Here is a 16,273-nt window from a genome sequence, read left to right on the forward strand (position 1 = left end):
GTGCTAAAGTATTCATCGACTTTGCTGACATGGCGTCGGCTAGTTCCTTTATAGATGGCGACTTTAATGATGCCTCAACCCTTTGATGGATAAAATCCCAGAAACCCCCCACCCAACAGGAAAAGGTGCTCGCGCCAGTTTGCTAGGAGGTGGGGTACTTAGACGTGTGGAGAAAACATCATCCCAGAGATAAAGAATTCACTTTTTTACTGCTCGTCATCAATGTCATACCAGCATTGACTATTTTGTCAGGCCACGTGCAATCCTGCACTTGATGGCCTCCTGCTCCATTGTGTAAGAGTCTTTCCTGTTTATTTCCTTTGTTACCATTTGTTTTATTTTATTATTTTTGGTCCGTGGACCTATAATCAGAATGTGCCATTAAGCAGAAGAGTGATGCCAGGACAGTGTGCTCCGAGATTTTATATTTTGGAGAGGAGAAACCAGACTCATTGGCTCTGACTGAATCTTAGGAACCAGTTTTGGAGGAAGTCACTTTGATTGGCTAACTGACAACCAGTGGGTTGGTCAGGGACAGTGTTCTGCCTGACAACAGTCAGCGATTGGTTTCTGCCAGGTGCTTTTTTTCAGAGAGAACCTGCCAGAAGCCTCTAGACTCTCGAAGGGAGAGAAGCTGTGTTATTTCCCTCTCTCCTGCCATTTGTTTGCTGTCTCTGTGAGTCTGCAGTGAAGATCATTACAAGTTGAAAGAAAAGGAAGTGCCCAACTGAAGGCCTAACCTTGAGAAAGAAACTAATTGGAAGACATCCATCTGAATCAAAGATCCTTACACTTTTATTTTCTTATATTTTCTTATCTTTATCTCTCACCCATTTTTCCTCTGTGTTATTTGTCTGTTTGTGTAGATAGGGGTGGGGGTGGGGGGGGCAGCGTTGGGATACTGAATAGCCAGTAGTATATTCTTTGCCTGTTTAATTATAATTACTTTTTTAAAAAAAAATTTAGTGTCACCAATTCATTTTTTCCAATTACGGGGCAATTTAGCGTGGCCAATTCACCTAGCCTGCACATCTTTGGGTTGTGGGGGCAAAACACACGCAAACACGGGGAGAATGTGCAAACTCCACATGGACAGTAACCCAAAGGCCGGGATCGAACCTGGGACCTTGGCGCTGTGAGCCTGCAGGGCTAACCCACTGCGCCACCATGCTGCCTGTAATTATAATTACTGTTAATAATAAAAGATTACTTTGGTTTAAGAACATAAGAACTAGGAACAGGAGTAGGCCAGCTGGCCCCTCGAGCCTGCTCCTCCATTCAATAAGATCAGGTCTGATCTTTTTGTGGACTCACCTCCACTTACCCGCTTGCTCACCATAACTCTTAATTCCTTTACTATTACGAAATCTATCTTTACCTTAAAAACATTCAACGAGGTAGCCTCAACTGCTCCACTAGGCACGGAATTCCACAGATTCACAACCCTTTGGGTGAAGAAGTTCCTCCTCAACTCAGTCCTAAATCTGCTCCCCTTTATTTTGAGGCTATGCCTCCTAGTTCTAATTTCACTCGCCAGTGGAAACAACCTCTCTGCTTCTATTTTATCTGCTCCCTTCAGAATGTTATATCTTTCTATAAGATCCCCTCTCATACTTCTAAATTCCGATGAGTATAGTCCCAGTCTACTCAGTTTCTCCTCATAAGCCAATCCTCTCAACTCCCGAATCAACCTAGTGAATCTTCTCTGTACCCCCTCCAGTGCCAATATATCCTTTCTCAAGTAAGGAGACCAAAACAGTACACAGTACCCCAGGTGTGGCCTCACCAACACTCTACAGCTGCAACATAACCTCCCTGTTTTTAAGCTACATCCCTCTGGCAATGAAGGACACAAGTACATTTGCCTTCTTGATTACCTGCTGCACCTGCAAATCAACTTTTTGCAATTCATGCACAAGGACACCAAGGTCCCTCTGCATAGCAGCATGCTGCAATTTTTTACTATTTAAATAATAGTCCATTTTGCTGTTATTCCTACCAAAATGAATGACCTCACATTTACCAACATTGTACTCCACCTGCCAGACCCTTGGCCACTCACTTAAACTATCTATATCCCTTTGCAGACTTTCAGTGTTCTCTGCACACCTGGCTCTACCACTCAGCATAGTGTCACCTGCAAACTTTGACACATTACACTTGATCCCCAACTCCAGATCATCTATGTAAATTGTAAACAATTATGGATCCAACTGATCACTGAGGCACACCACCAGCCACTGATCGCCAACCAGAAAAACACCCATTTATCCCCACTCTTTTCTTTCTGTTAGTTAACCAATCCTCTATCCATGCTAATACATTACCCATAATGAAATACACCTTTATCCTATGCAGCAGCCTTTTGTGCGGCACCTTGTCGAATGCCTTCTGGAAATCAAGATACAACACATCCACCAGTTCCCCATTGTCCACCGCACTTGTAATGTCCTCAAAGAATTCCTCAAAGTAAATTAATTACATTTTACAGACTTGGGACTGTGGTAAATTTAACTCAAACAAAGCCACAGCTATTAACATAAAATCTAATTTCACCCGTGTTGCGACTCCGAGTCAAGTGGGACTGGAATTGGCCATGGACTAGCCCAGGGTGTCATGTCAATAGGCAGTACAGTGATTTCTGACCATGTTCCTGCTATTTTAAAGTTTTTACTTGAGAACCCCCCCCCCCCCCCCCCCCCGCCCCGCCCCCCGATCTAGGATTTGACACATTCCTGCTTCGGGATAATTCCTTTACCACATCTTTTAAGATGGAATTCACCTCTTTTGCTCATTCAATTCCCTCTCTGATGTAAGCCCATTTATCTTGTGGGAAATTTGTAAGGCTTAAGCAAGGGGGCTAGTCAATTTATATGTGGCCAATAAAAGGTGTAGAATGCTGGAGTGTCAGCGCCAGTTGGATGTAAAATTGGCCAAAGCAGACAGGCATGAGATGTTGAAAGAAATGTGTGCAATTTGTGCTGCACCAGACTCCCTGCTGATTCAGCAGGCTGAGAGTTGTTTAATGTTTGCAAAATAAAAGTTCTATGAGTTTGGAGACAAACCTAGTAAATACTTGGCCTTTTTGACTAGGAAGAAGGCTGACTCTAGGGCTATTCCCTCTGTGCCAGATTTTAAGGGTAACAGACTGATCAAAACTGAGGATATCAACAAAGCACTTAAGGATTTTTATACAGATTTCTATAAATTAGACCAGTCTGGGGTGCACTGACACTTATGGGGCGCTTTGTCTCTTCTTTTAATCTCCCAGTAATCTTTGAGAGCCAAAATATGGTCCTAAATGCCCCTATTTGTAAAGGGGAAGTGGTTATTGTATTGAAGGGGCTTAAATCTGGTAAGGCCCCAAGGCCTGATGGTTTTGATGTGAATTTTACAAGGGATTTAAAGACTTGCTATTCAATTCGCTGATTGGCATGTATCGTCACTCATTTGAAGCTGGTCTGTTGCTGCAGACACTCTGGGAAGCGATGATTTCCTTAATTCTGAAGGGAGGGAAAATCCTGAAGAGTGTGTATCCTATAGGCCACTTTCACTCCTGAAAGTAGATTTAAAATTGATGTCTAAGGTGTTTGTGCGACGCCTGGAGGACGTTCTCCTGTTGATCGTCCAGGGCGATCTGACTGGATTCATAAAGGGTTGGAATTCATGTAACAATGTTTGGAGACAATTGAATGTCATTCAGGTCTTTCAAAAATAGGTGTTGGATGAGTTAGTGATCTCCTTAGATGCAGAGAACGATTTTGACTGGGTAATGTGGAAATGTTTAATTTGTATGCTGCAGAAATTTGTGTTTGGAGGGGAATATAACCTTTTATTGTCACAAGTATAAAGTTACTGTGAAGAGCCCCTTGTCGCCACATTCCAGCGCCTGTTCAGGTAAGCTGGTATGGGAATTGAACCCGCGCTGCATCATAAACGAGCTGTCTAGCCCACTGAGCTAAACCAGCCCATGTTAAGTGGATACAGGTGCTTTATAAAAGTCCTATGTCAGAAGTGCTTACAGGCAGTTACAGGTCTGAGAATTTTTGTCTCCAACGAGGGATTAGACAAGGGTGTCTGTTATCCCTGTTATTGTTTGCAATGGTCATAGAGGACCTAGCAGAGGCAACTAGGCAAGACTTTTTGGTTGTGTTTCTGTTCCCGCTATTATTGATGTGGAGGATAGATTTAGCCTTTTCTTGGGTTAAAAAATTAATTTTACATAATCTGAGGCTATGCCATTGGATGGGCACAGAGGAAGACCTCTCCGTTTTCCTAATTTTCCATTCAAGTGGTTCCCTTCAGGGTTTACTTATCTTATCAGCATACAGTGGTTACCCTCTCTTTTAAACTTTTGCATGGGGCAAATTTTCCACGTTAATTGAATCTATTAGGTGATGTCTGCTTCTTTGCTCCTCCTAGGGGCTTCTCACAGTAACTTCACTGCAGTGTTAATGTAAGAATTCTTGTGACAATAAAGATTATTATTATTATCCTTGTTGATTTTGTGGTGTGGCAAGATATCATTGATGAAGATGAATGTGTTGCCTAGGTTAATGTATCTTTTACAGATTCTGCCAATCTTGCTTTCTGCTAGTGTGCTAAATGAAATTAACAGGGTGCTTCGTTCTTTTATAGGGAATAAGAAAAAGCCTTGTTTAAAACTAGCCAAACTGCAGCTTCCCAGTTCAGGGTGGGGGAGGGGAGTGTCGGAGAAGAAGGCAGCTAGGGGTACTGAATTTTACGATGCATGAATCGAGTCTTGCATCTTAGGTTTATAAGTGATTGGGTCAGAGAGGAGCCTCCTCCATTTGGCTTGACATTAAAGCAGGCTAGTCTGTGTACTCCTTACAGGCCCTGTTGTTTTACAGGTTATTTCACGGCTGGGTCTTCCAAGTGTGATTTGCTTTGATTTAGATTTATTATCACGTGTACTGAGGTACAGTGAAAAGTATTGTTCTGCGTACAGTTCCATACATGAAAAACATAGGACATATGATAGATACACAATGTAAATGCACAGACATAGACATCGAGTGAGCATACAAAGTGTATTGCTACTCAGTAGAAAAGATTTCTGGAGGAATCAGTTCAGTCCATAAGAGGACCATTCAGGAGCCTAGTAACGGTGGGGAAGAAGCTGCTTTTGAATCTGTTAGCCCATGTACACAGACTTTTGTGTCTCTGCCCATTGGAAGAGGTTGGAAGAGAGAATAACCCGGGTGGGAAGGATCTGTGATTATGCTACCTGCTTCCCGAAGGCAGCAGGAAGTGAGAATCCTATAATTATCAACACTCTTAGAGCATGGAGGACGATCCATCAGCTGGAAGGGAGATCAAAATTAACTTTCACTCTCTCTCACATGGAGGAAAACCCAGATTTCCTACCAGGTTTTATGGACCATGTATTCGATATCTAGGTATTTGCAGACTGAGAAATATGTTCAGTGGTGTTTCCTTGTCATCCTTTGAACAGATCATAAGACAATTCCTTGTCATCCTTTATCATTCATAAGACAATTATGCATCTTGATGCTTCAATCTCCCCAGTGGCAAAATCCTGATTTCAGCAGAACCTAAGCAATTAATGAGTGAATGTTATGACATTCTGTGTTCTAGATCCTGTGTGAGTATACTAGAAATATTGCAGTCTTGGGAGAAAGACATTGCAGTCAGTATCGATGAGGAGACCTGGGGTAATATATGGGAATATGCCAATAAAATTTCAGTCTGTAATAGAACAAAGGAGACTCAGTTTAAAACATTACACCATCTGCATATCAAACCAAGCTTAAGAGACTGCTATATCCTCATTGTGCAAAAGTGCAAGGTAGTCGAGGATGACTATATTCACTGTCTGGTCATGTGTCAAAATGCAATACTACTGGTCTGGCACACGCTAAAACAAATGTTTTTAAAAAAAAATTTCTGGTCTGTCATACTTAAAGAACTTTTTTTAAATATAAATTTAGAGTACCCAATTCTTTTTTCCAATTAAGGGGCAATTTAGCAGGGCCAATCCACCTAACTTGCACATCATTGGTTGTGGGAGTGAGACCCATGCAGACACGGGAGAATGTGCAAATTCCACACAGACAGTAACCTGCGGCCGGGATCAAACCCGGGTCCTTAGCGCCATAGGCAGCAGTGCTAAGCACTGCAACACCCTGCCGCCCCCCCCTTAAAGAACTTCAAAGTTATTTGGTACAGCCTTAGAATTTGATCCTTTATTTCTAATCCTGGGACTGTGGATAGGAAAATCATTGATGCTAATGAAAAAAGGCTGTATAACATCCTAACCTTTGCAGTACGTAAAAACATTATTTGATCATGGATTAACGATAATTATCCTTCAGTTCAGAATTGGCATAAAATTATCATGGAATGTATCCCTATGGAGTTCCTTTTTAAAAAAAATATATATATTTTTTATTAAGGTTTTTTAACAACACAATTTTTCCCCTTACAAACAGTAACCCCCCCCCGTAACAAAATAACGCAAAATCTCCCTGAGCAAGATATATACATGGCAAGATAGTATTGTGGTAGTATGTATTGGGGGTCATGTGGGACTGGAAGCCCTAATGTCATTGGCTGACAGATCCCGGGTCCTGGTTGGCCGTTGACCTCAAGCTCCGCCCTGAAGGCGGAGTATAAGAAGCCGGAGTCTTTCCCCGCAGGCCAGTTTACTATCGAGCTGCGGGGGAACAGACACGCTTAATAAAGCCTCATCGACTTCACTCTATTCGTCTCATGGAGTCTTTGTGCGCTACAATTTATTAAGCGTGCCTAAAAAGGACTATGGAGCTCAGGATCATTCCGGAATGCCTGAGGATCAGCCCCCACACAGTGAACGCGGCAGCAGCCTTCAAGCACTGGCAGACTTGCTTCGAGGCCTACCTCAGAACCACCACCGGCCGAGTCTCAGAAGACCAAAAACTGCAGGTCCTGCACGCGAGGGTGAGCACGGAGATTTTCTCCCTCATCGAAGACTCGGACGATTTCCAGACGGCGTTCGCAGCACTGAGAAGTCTCTACGTTCGCCCAGTTAACCAAATCTACGCTCGCTACCAGCTCGCGACGAGACGGCAAGCTCCCGGAGAATCGATGGACGAGTTCTACGCCGCGCTGCTGATTTTGGGACGAGCCTGCAGCTGCCCGTCGGTGAACGCAAACGAACACACGGACATGTTAATGCGCGATGCTTTTGTGGCAGGTATGCAATCCTCCCAAATCCGCCAAAGACTTCTAGAAAAAGAGTCACTAGGACTCTCAGAGGCACGGGCCTTAGCAGCCTCCCTAGACGTGGCCGCGCGTAATACCCGCGCCTATGGCCCCGACCGCGCGGCAACCCATTGGGCCCCGTACGTACCCGTCGCGGCAAACCCCCTACCCCCCCCGGACACCCCACAGGCTTGCGCGGTCCAAACGCCGAGTCGCACCGGGGGCACCCGCTGTTATTTCTGCGGCCAGGCGAAACACCCCCGACAGCGCTGCCCGGCCCGCGCAGCTATCTGCAAAAGCTGCGGGAAAAAGGGCCATTATGCGGTTGTGTGCCGGTCCCGCGAGGTCGCCGCCGTCCCGGGAGAACTGGGAGCCCTGCACGCCGCCTACGCTCCCCAACCCCCTCCCCGCAGCCCATGCATGACCCGCCGCCGGCGCTACCGCTTTGGGTCCCGGCCAACACTCTCCACGGAGAGGAGGGGGTTTTCCGCGTCCCTAACGCCACCCTAACCCCCACCCCGCGCCCCACGCCTGACCCGCCGGCGCCACCTACTTGGGCCCCGAGCACCCCTGTCCCCGGCAAGGGAGCTCCGCACGGTCCCAGCGCTCGCGGCCCCACGCCTGACCCGCCGGCGCCGCCGACTTGGGCCCCGACCACCGCTGTCCCCGGTGAGGGAGCTCCGCGCGGCCCTAGCGCTCGCGGTTCTAGCGCTCGCTGTGAGGGAGCTCCGAGCGGTCCTAGCGCTCGCGGTCCTAGCGCTCCCCAGCCCCCCCAGCACACCATGTGCGACCCGCAGACACCGCCATTTTGGGTCCCGGCCACCACGAGGGGAGGAGGGGCGCCGATGTGCGACCCGCAGACGCCGCCATTTTGGGTCCCGGCCACCACGAGGGGAGGAGGGGCGCCGCCATTTTGGACCGCCCCAGACCTGTACGACGCATGGGGCGGCCATTTTGTCCACCTCCACCGCCATCTTGTGACCCCCCAGCCACGTGCGATGTATGGGGGCGGCCATTTTGTTCATCCCCGACGCCATCTTGGACGGCAACAACGGACCCCACTCCACTACTACAACCACGGCTCGCTTCGATTACGCTCGATCAAGCCCGGCCCCGGACACTCCAGACAACGACGACAACGGTACTAATAAACGGCCACGAGACGCCATGCCTAGTCGACTCCGGGAGCACGGAAAGCTTTATACACCCCGACACGGTAAGACGCTGTTCCTTGACCACCTATCCCAGCGCACAAAAGATTTGCCTAGCTGCAGGATCCCACTCCGTACAGATCCGGGGATTCTGCATAGTTACCCTAACGGTGCAGGGGAGGGAGTTCAAAAACTACAAACTAAACGTCCTTCCCCAACTCTGTGCCCCCACCTTGCTGGGATTAGATTTCCAATGCAATCTACAGAGCCTTACGTTCAGATTCGGCGGCCCCATACCCCCACTCACTATCTGCGGCCTCGCAACCCTCAAGGTGCAACCCCCGTCCTTGTTTGTGAACCTCACCCCGGATTGCAAACCCGTCGCCACTAGGAGCAGACGGTACAGCGCCCAGGACCGGACCTTCATTCGGTCCGAAGTCCAGCGGCTACTAAAGGAGGGCATAATCCAGGCCAGTAATAGTCCCTGGAGAGCGCAGATGGTAGTAGTGAAGACAGGGGAGAAACAAAGGATGGTCATTGACTATAGCCAGACCATCAACAGGTACACACAACTAGACGCGTACCCTCTCCCCCGCATATCCGACATGGTCAATCTGATTGCCCAATAAAAAGTCTTCTCCACCGTGGACCTCAAGTCCGCCTACCATCAGCTCCCCATCCGCCCAAGTGACCGCAAGTATACAGCCTTCGAGGCAGACGGGCGATTATACAATTTCCTACGGGTCCCTTTTGGCGTCACAAACGGGGTCTCGGTCTTCCAACGGGAGATGGACCGAATGGTTGATCAACATGGGTTGCGGGCCACGTTCCCGTATCTCGACAATGTAACCATCTGCGGCCACGATCAGCAGGACCACGACACCAACCTCCAAAAATTCCTCCAGACCGCCAAAGCCTTGAACCTCACGTACAACGAGGACAAGTGCGTTTTTAGCACCGGCCGGCTAGCCATTCTGGGCTACGTAGTGCGCAATGGGATAATAGGCCCCGACCCCGAACGCATGCGCGCACTCATGGAATTTCCCCTCCCACACTGCCCAAAAGCCCTGAAACGCTGCTTGGGGTTATTTTCGTACTACGCCCAGTGGGTCCCCCAGTACGCAGACAAGGCCCGCCCCCTAATACAGACCACGACCTTCCCTCTGTCGACAGAGGCTTGCCAGGCCTTCAGCCGCATCAAAGCGGATATCGCAAAGGCCACGATGCGCGCCATCGATGAGTCCCTCCCCTTCCAGGTCGAGAGCGACGCCTCCGACGTAGCTCTAGCGGCCACCCTTAACCAAGCGGGCAGACCCGTGGCCTTTTTCTCCCGGACCCTCCACGCCTCAGAAATCCGCCACTCTTCAGTAGAAAAGGAAGCCCAAGCCATAGTGGAAGCTGTGCGACATTGGAGGCATTACCTGGCCGGCAGGAGATTCACTCTCCTCACCGACCAACGGTCGGTAGCCTTCATGTTCAATAGTGCACAGCGGGGCAAAATCAAAAACGACAAAATCTTAAGGTGGAGGATCGAGCTCTCCACCTTCAACTATGAGATTTTGTATCGTCCCGGAAAGCTGAACGAGCCGTCCGATGCCCTATCCCACGGCACATGTGCCAACGCACAAATTAACCGCCTCCAAACCCCCCACGAGGACCTCTGCCACCCGGGGGTCACTCGGTTTTACCACTTCATCAAGTCCCGCAATCTCCCATACTCTTTAGAGGAGGTCCGTACAGTCACAAGGGACTGCCACATCTGCGCGGAATGCAAGCCGCATTTTTTCAGGCCAGATGGAGCGCACCTGATTAAGGCTTCCCGCCCCTTTGAACGCCTCAGTCTCGATTTCAAAGGGCCCCTCCCCTCCACCGACCGCAACGCATATTTTCTTAATGTAGTGGACGAATACTCCCGCTTCCCTTTTGCCATTCCCTGCTCTGACATGACCGCGGCCACAGTCATTAAAGCCCTGAACAGCATCTTCACACTGTTCGGTTACCCCGCATACATCCACAGCGACAGGGGGTCCTCTTTCATGAGTGACGAGCTGTGCCAGTTCCTGCTCAGCAAGGGCATAGCCTCAAGCAGGACGACCAGCTACAACCCCAGGGGGAACAGGCAAGTAGAAAGGGAGAACGGCACGGTCTGGAAGGCCGTCCTACTGGCCCTACGGTCCAGGGACCTCCCAGTTTCACGGTGGCAGGAGGTCCTCCCGGACGCTCTCCATTCCATCCGGTCGTTATTATGTACGAGCACTAATCAAACGCCACATGAGCGTCTCCTTGTCTTCCCTAGGAGGTCCTCCTCTGGAACGTCGCTGCCGACCTGGCTGGAGGCCCCAGGACCCATCCTGCTCCGAAAGCATGTGCGGGCACATAAGGCGGACCCGTTGGTCGAAAGGGTTCACCTCCTCCACGCGAACCCCCAGTACGCCTACGTGGAGTACCCCGACGGCCGACAGGACACGGTCTCCCTGCGGGATCTGGCGCCCGCCGGCAACACGCACACCCCCCCGACACCATCAACCCAACCCCCCCCTCCCTGCCACCGCCGCACCCCGCGACCGCCCCCTTCCCAGGAGGATCGGTTCCCCTTCCCTCAGCTCCAACCAAGAATCAAGCCCAAGCTGAAACCGTACGGCTCCTGGAGGCGACAACACTGGTACAAGCACCACCACCACCGCCGGGGCCGAGGCGATCGACACGGACGACCAGACCGCCCGACCGACTCGTGGCGTCAATGTAAAACAAATATGGACTGTTCACAAGAACATTTTGCTTTTCTTCCTATACCCTCTGTAAATAGTTGCAACAGGACAAAATTGTCCAATACTGTATTGCCATGTGAATGTTTTGTCCTCCCAGGACCAGCCCTGTAAACCCTTACCACCATACGAAGCATCACCCCGCCGGGTTCATTTTTGACAAGGGGTGAATGTGGTAGTATGTATTGGGGGTCATGTGGGACTGGAAGCCCTAATGTCATTGGCTGACAGATCTCGGGTCCTGGTTGGCCGTTGACCTCAAGCTCCGCCCTGAAGGCGGAGTATAAGGAGCCGGAGTCTTCCCCCGCAGGCCAGTTTACTATCGAGCTGCGGGGGAACAGACACGCTTTCACATCTATCTTCTACCCCAAAGAACCTACTCAGCCTCGCCCTCGTCAAGTGCGCTCTGTGAACCACCTTAAATTGTATCAGACTGAGCCTGGCACACGAGGAGGAGGTATTAACCCTACCCAGGACATCAGCCCATAGCCCTTCCTCAATCTCCTCCCCCAGCTCCTCCTCCCATTTACCTTTCAATTCTTCTACTAGCGCTTCCCCCTCTTCTTTCATCTCTTGGTATATTTCCGACACCTTGCCCTCCCCGACCCATACCCCCGAGATCACCCTATCTTGAACTTCTTGTGCCGGGAGCAACGGAAATTCCCTCACCTGTCGCCTCACTAAAGCCCTCACCTGCATATATCTAAATGCATTTCCCGGGGGTAACTCAAATTTCTCCTCCAGTGCCCCTAGGCTCGCAAATGTCCCGTCAATGAACAGGTCCCCCATTCTTCTTATCCCCGCCCGATGCCAGCCTTGGAACCCCCCGTCCATCTTCCCCGGGACAAACCGGTGGTTACCCCTGATCGGGGACTACACCGATGCTCCCATTGCACCCCTGTGCCTTCTCCACTGGCCCCAGATCCTTAGTGTTGCCGCCACCACCGGGTTTGTGGTGTATTTTGTCGGCGAGAGCGGCAGCGGTGCCGTTACCAACGCCCCCAGGCTCGTTCCTTTACAGGACGCCATCTCCATCCTCTTCCATGCCGCCCCCTCTCCCTCCATGACCCACTTGCGGATCATCGCCACGTTTGCTGCCCAGTAGTAACTCCCTAGGTATGGCAAAGCCAACCCTCCTCGGTCCCTGTTGCTTTCCAAGAAACCTCTCCTAACCCTCGGGGTCTTATTTGCCCACACATACCCCATAATACTCCTACCTACTCTCTTGAAAAAGCCCTTGGTGATCACGATGGGGAGGCACTGAAACACAAACAAAAACCTCGGAAGGACCACCATTTTGACCGACTGCACCCTACCCACCAACGAGAGCGGAGCATGTCCCATCTTTTAAAATCCTCCTCCATTTGCTCCACCACCCTCGTCAAATTCAGTTTATGAAGGGCCCCCCAACTTCTGGCTATCTGGATCCCCAGATACCGAAAACTCCTCTCCGCCCTCCTCAGCGGTAGGTCCCCTATCCCTCTTTCTTGGTCCCCTGCCTGTAATACAAAAAGCTCACTCTTCTCTACATTAAGCTTGTAGCCCGAGAACTCTCCAAACTCCTTCAGAGTCTGCATGACCTCCACCATCCCCTCCATTGGGTCCGCCATGTATAGCAGCAGGTCATCCGCATATAGCGATACCCGATGCTCCTCTCCCCCGCGGACTATCCCCCTCCATTTCTGAGACTCCCTAAGTGATATGGCCAAGGGTTCGATCGCCAATGCAAACAACAGGGGGGACAGGGGCAGCCCTGTCTCGTCCCTCGGTACAGCCGAAAGTAGTCCGACCTCCGCCGGTTCGTCACTACACTTGCCACCGGGGCGCTGTAAAGGAGCTTAACCCATCTAATAAACCCTCCCTCGAACCCAAACCTGCGCAATACCTCCCAGAGGTACTCCCACTCTACTCAGTCAAAGGCTTTTTCCGCGTCCGTAGCTGCCACTATCTCTGCCTCTCCCTCCTCCGATGTCATCATTATCACGTTTAAGAGCCGCCGCACATTGGTATTTAACTGCCTGCCCTTTACGAATCCCGTTTGGTCCTCGTGAATCACCACCGGGACACAGTCCTCAATCCTAGTGGCCAGTACCTTCGCCAATAGCTTAGCATCCACATTGAGGAGCGAAATCGGCCTGTACGATCCACATTGCAGTGGATCCTTGTCTCGCTTTAGAATCAAGGAGATTGTCGCCTCCGACATTGTCTGGGGCAGGGTTCCCTCCTCTCTTGCCTCGTTGAAGGTCCTCACTAGTAGCGGGGCCAGCAGGTCCACATATTTTCTATAGAACTCCACCGGGAACCCGTCCGGTCCCGGGGCCTTCCCGCCTGCATGCTCCCCAAACCCTTACTCAACTCCTCCAACCCAATTGGTGCCCCAAACCAACCGCCTCCTGCTCCTCCACCCTCGGGGACCCCAGCTGGTCCAGGAATCGCCTCATCCCCCCTTCCCCCCCTGGGGGCTGGGATCTGTACAGCTCTTCATAGAAGTCCTTGAATACCTTATTTATTTTCGTTGCACTTCGAACTGTGGCTCCCCTTCCATCTTTGATTCCCACTATTTCCCTCGCTGCCGCCCTCTTACGGAGCTGGTGCGCCAGCATCCGACGAGCCTTTTCCCCGTACTCGTAAGTCTTCCTCCACTGTGCCTCCGCCTTGCCCGTGGTCAGCAGGTCAAGCTCCGTCTGGAGCCGTCGCCTATCCCCAAGTCATCTTTCCTCCGGGGCCTCTGCGTATCTCCTGTCCACTCGCAAGATCTCCCCCACTAACCTCTCCTTTTCCATTCCCTCTGTCTTCTCCCTATGAGCCCTGATGGAGACCAGCTCTCCCCTGATCACCGCCTTCAACGCCTCCCATACCATCCCCACTCGCACCTCCCCGTTGTCGTTGGCCTCCAAGTACCTTTTGATACACCCCCTCACCTTCCCACACACCACCTCATCGACCAGCAGTCCCACATCCAGCCGCCACAACGGGCGTTGGTCCCTCTCCTCTCCCAGCTCCAGTTCCACCCAGTGCGAGGCATGGTCCGAAACGGCTATGGCCGAATACTCCGTCCCCTCCACTCTCGGGATGAGCGCCCTGCCCAGAACAAAGAAATCTATCCGGGAGTAAGCCTTATGCACATGGGAGAAAAAAGACAATTCCCTGGCCTGCGGTCTTGCAAACCTCCATGGGTCCACTCCCCCCATCTGATCTATAAACCCCCTAAGTACCTTGGCCGCCGCTGGCCTCCTTCCCGTCCTTGATCTGGAGCGGTCCAGTGCTGGGTCCAGCACCGTATTGAAGTCCCCTCCCATTATCAGTCCTCCTACCTCCAGGTCCGGAATGCGCCCCAACATGCGCTTCATAAATCCAGCATCATCCCAGTTCGGGGCGTATACATTTACCAACACCACCCACGTCACTTGCAACCTACCACTCACCATCACATATCTCCCTCCATTATCCGCTACGATAGTCTTGGCCTCAAGTGACACATGCTTTCCCACCAGAATTGCCACCCCTCTATTTTTTGCGTCCAATCCCGAGTGAAATACCTGTCCTACCCATCCCTTTCTTAACCTGACCTGGTCCGCCACCTTCAGGTGTGTCTCTTGGAGCATTGCCAAGTCTGCCTTCAGTCCCTTCAAGTGCGCGAACACTCAAGCCCGCTTCACCGGCCCATTCAGGCCCCTCAAGTTCCACGTTATCAGCCGGATTGGAGGGACTCTCACCCCCACCCCCCACCGACTAGCCATCTCCTTTTCTGGGCCAATCCCTTGTCCGCGTCTCCCTCACTCTCCAGTCCCCCAGCCGGGGGACCCCCGTCCCAGCCACCTCTTCTGTGTCCCGTTCTCTCTCGGCCAGTGCAGCAGCAACCCTTTTGCCCCCCCCCCCTTCCCCCCTCCCTCCTCTCCCCCCCTTCCCCCCCCTGCTAGATCCCCGTCTAGCTTTTTTGCTCCCCCATATCCCTCCCGTAAGTCAGCTGACACCTGCTGACCCCGGCTTCCCCTGCCATCCCTTTGACCACCCCGTGTGGGAATCTCCCAATCAATGTACATTCCTTTGTTCCCCTTCCCGCCTTTCTTGCCGCGCACGGGAAAGAAAGGCGCCGCGCTTTCCAAAGCCTGCCCCGCCCCCCATGGCGCAGCTCCTGTCGTGGCCTTGTCCCTCTCCCCCAGCCCATATAGCATTTCCTGCACGTGGTTGACCCCCTATGTACAACAACCATCATACTTCAACCCTCAAACACCCCCCTCCCACACAAACCCTCAATTAGAGTCCAATTTTTCAGCTAGTATAAAGGTCCACGCCTCTTCGGGCGTTTCGAAGTAGTGGTGTTGGCCGTTATGTGTAACCCACAGTCGCGCTGGCTGCAGCATTCCAAATTTCACTCCTTTCCGATGCAGCACCGCTTTGGCCCGGCTGAAACCCGCTCTCCGCTTAGCGACCTCCGCGCTCCAGTCCGGGTATATTCTGATCTCCGCATTGTCCCACTTGCTGCTCCGTTCCTTCTTGGCCCATTTCAGGACCCTCTCTCTGTCCGTAAACCGGTGAAATCTCACCACCATCGCCCTTGGCGGCTCTCTTGCCTTGGGCTTCCTCGCTAGCACTCGGTGCGCCCCATCCAGCTCCAGCAATCCCGGGGGGGCCTCCGCACCCATCAGCGTCCCCATCATTGTGCCTGCATATGCCGCGGCATCGGCCCCCTCCACTCCTTCTGGGAGACCCAGGATCCTCAAGTTGTTTCTCCTTGATCTGTTCTCCAGGTCTTCAAGTCTTCCCGCCCACGTCTTGTGCAGCGCCTCGTGCCGCTCCACTCTCTCCGCCAGGCCCACGAGCTCGTCGTCGTTCTCACTCACTTTTTCCTGGATCTCCTGGATCTTCACCTCTTGGGCTTTCTGAGTTGCTCCAAGTCTTTCAATCATTGCCAGTATAGGTGCCACCATCTCCTTACGCAGCTCCTCGAAGCAGCACTTGATGAACTCTTTCATCTCCTCTCGGTCCGTGGGCGCCGCCATTTTGCTTTTTTCTTCTTTCTTCTCCCACTGCTCCAGGGCCGCTTTTTTCGCCGTTTCGCTGCGGGTCCGATCCATGCAGGTTTGTAGGGGACCTTTCTCCTTCCTTCCCCACGGGGGTTTTTTTTTTAAA

Source organism: Scyliorhinus torazame, chromosome 6, assembly GCF_047496885.1.
Source record: "Scyliorhinus torazame isolate Kashiwa2021f chromosome 6, sScyTor2.1, whole genome shotgun sequence".
In the NCBI taxonomy this organism is placed as follows: domain Eukaryota; kingdom Metazoa; phylum Chordata; class Chondrichthyes; order Carcharhiniformes; family Scyliorhinidae; genus Scyliorhinus; species Scyliorhinus torazame.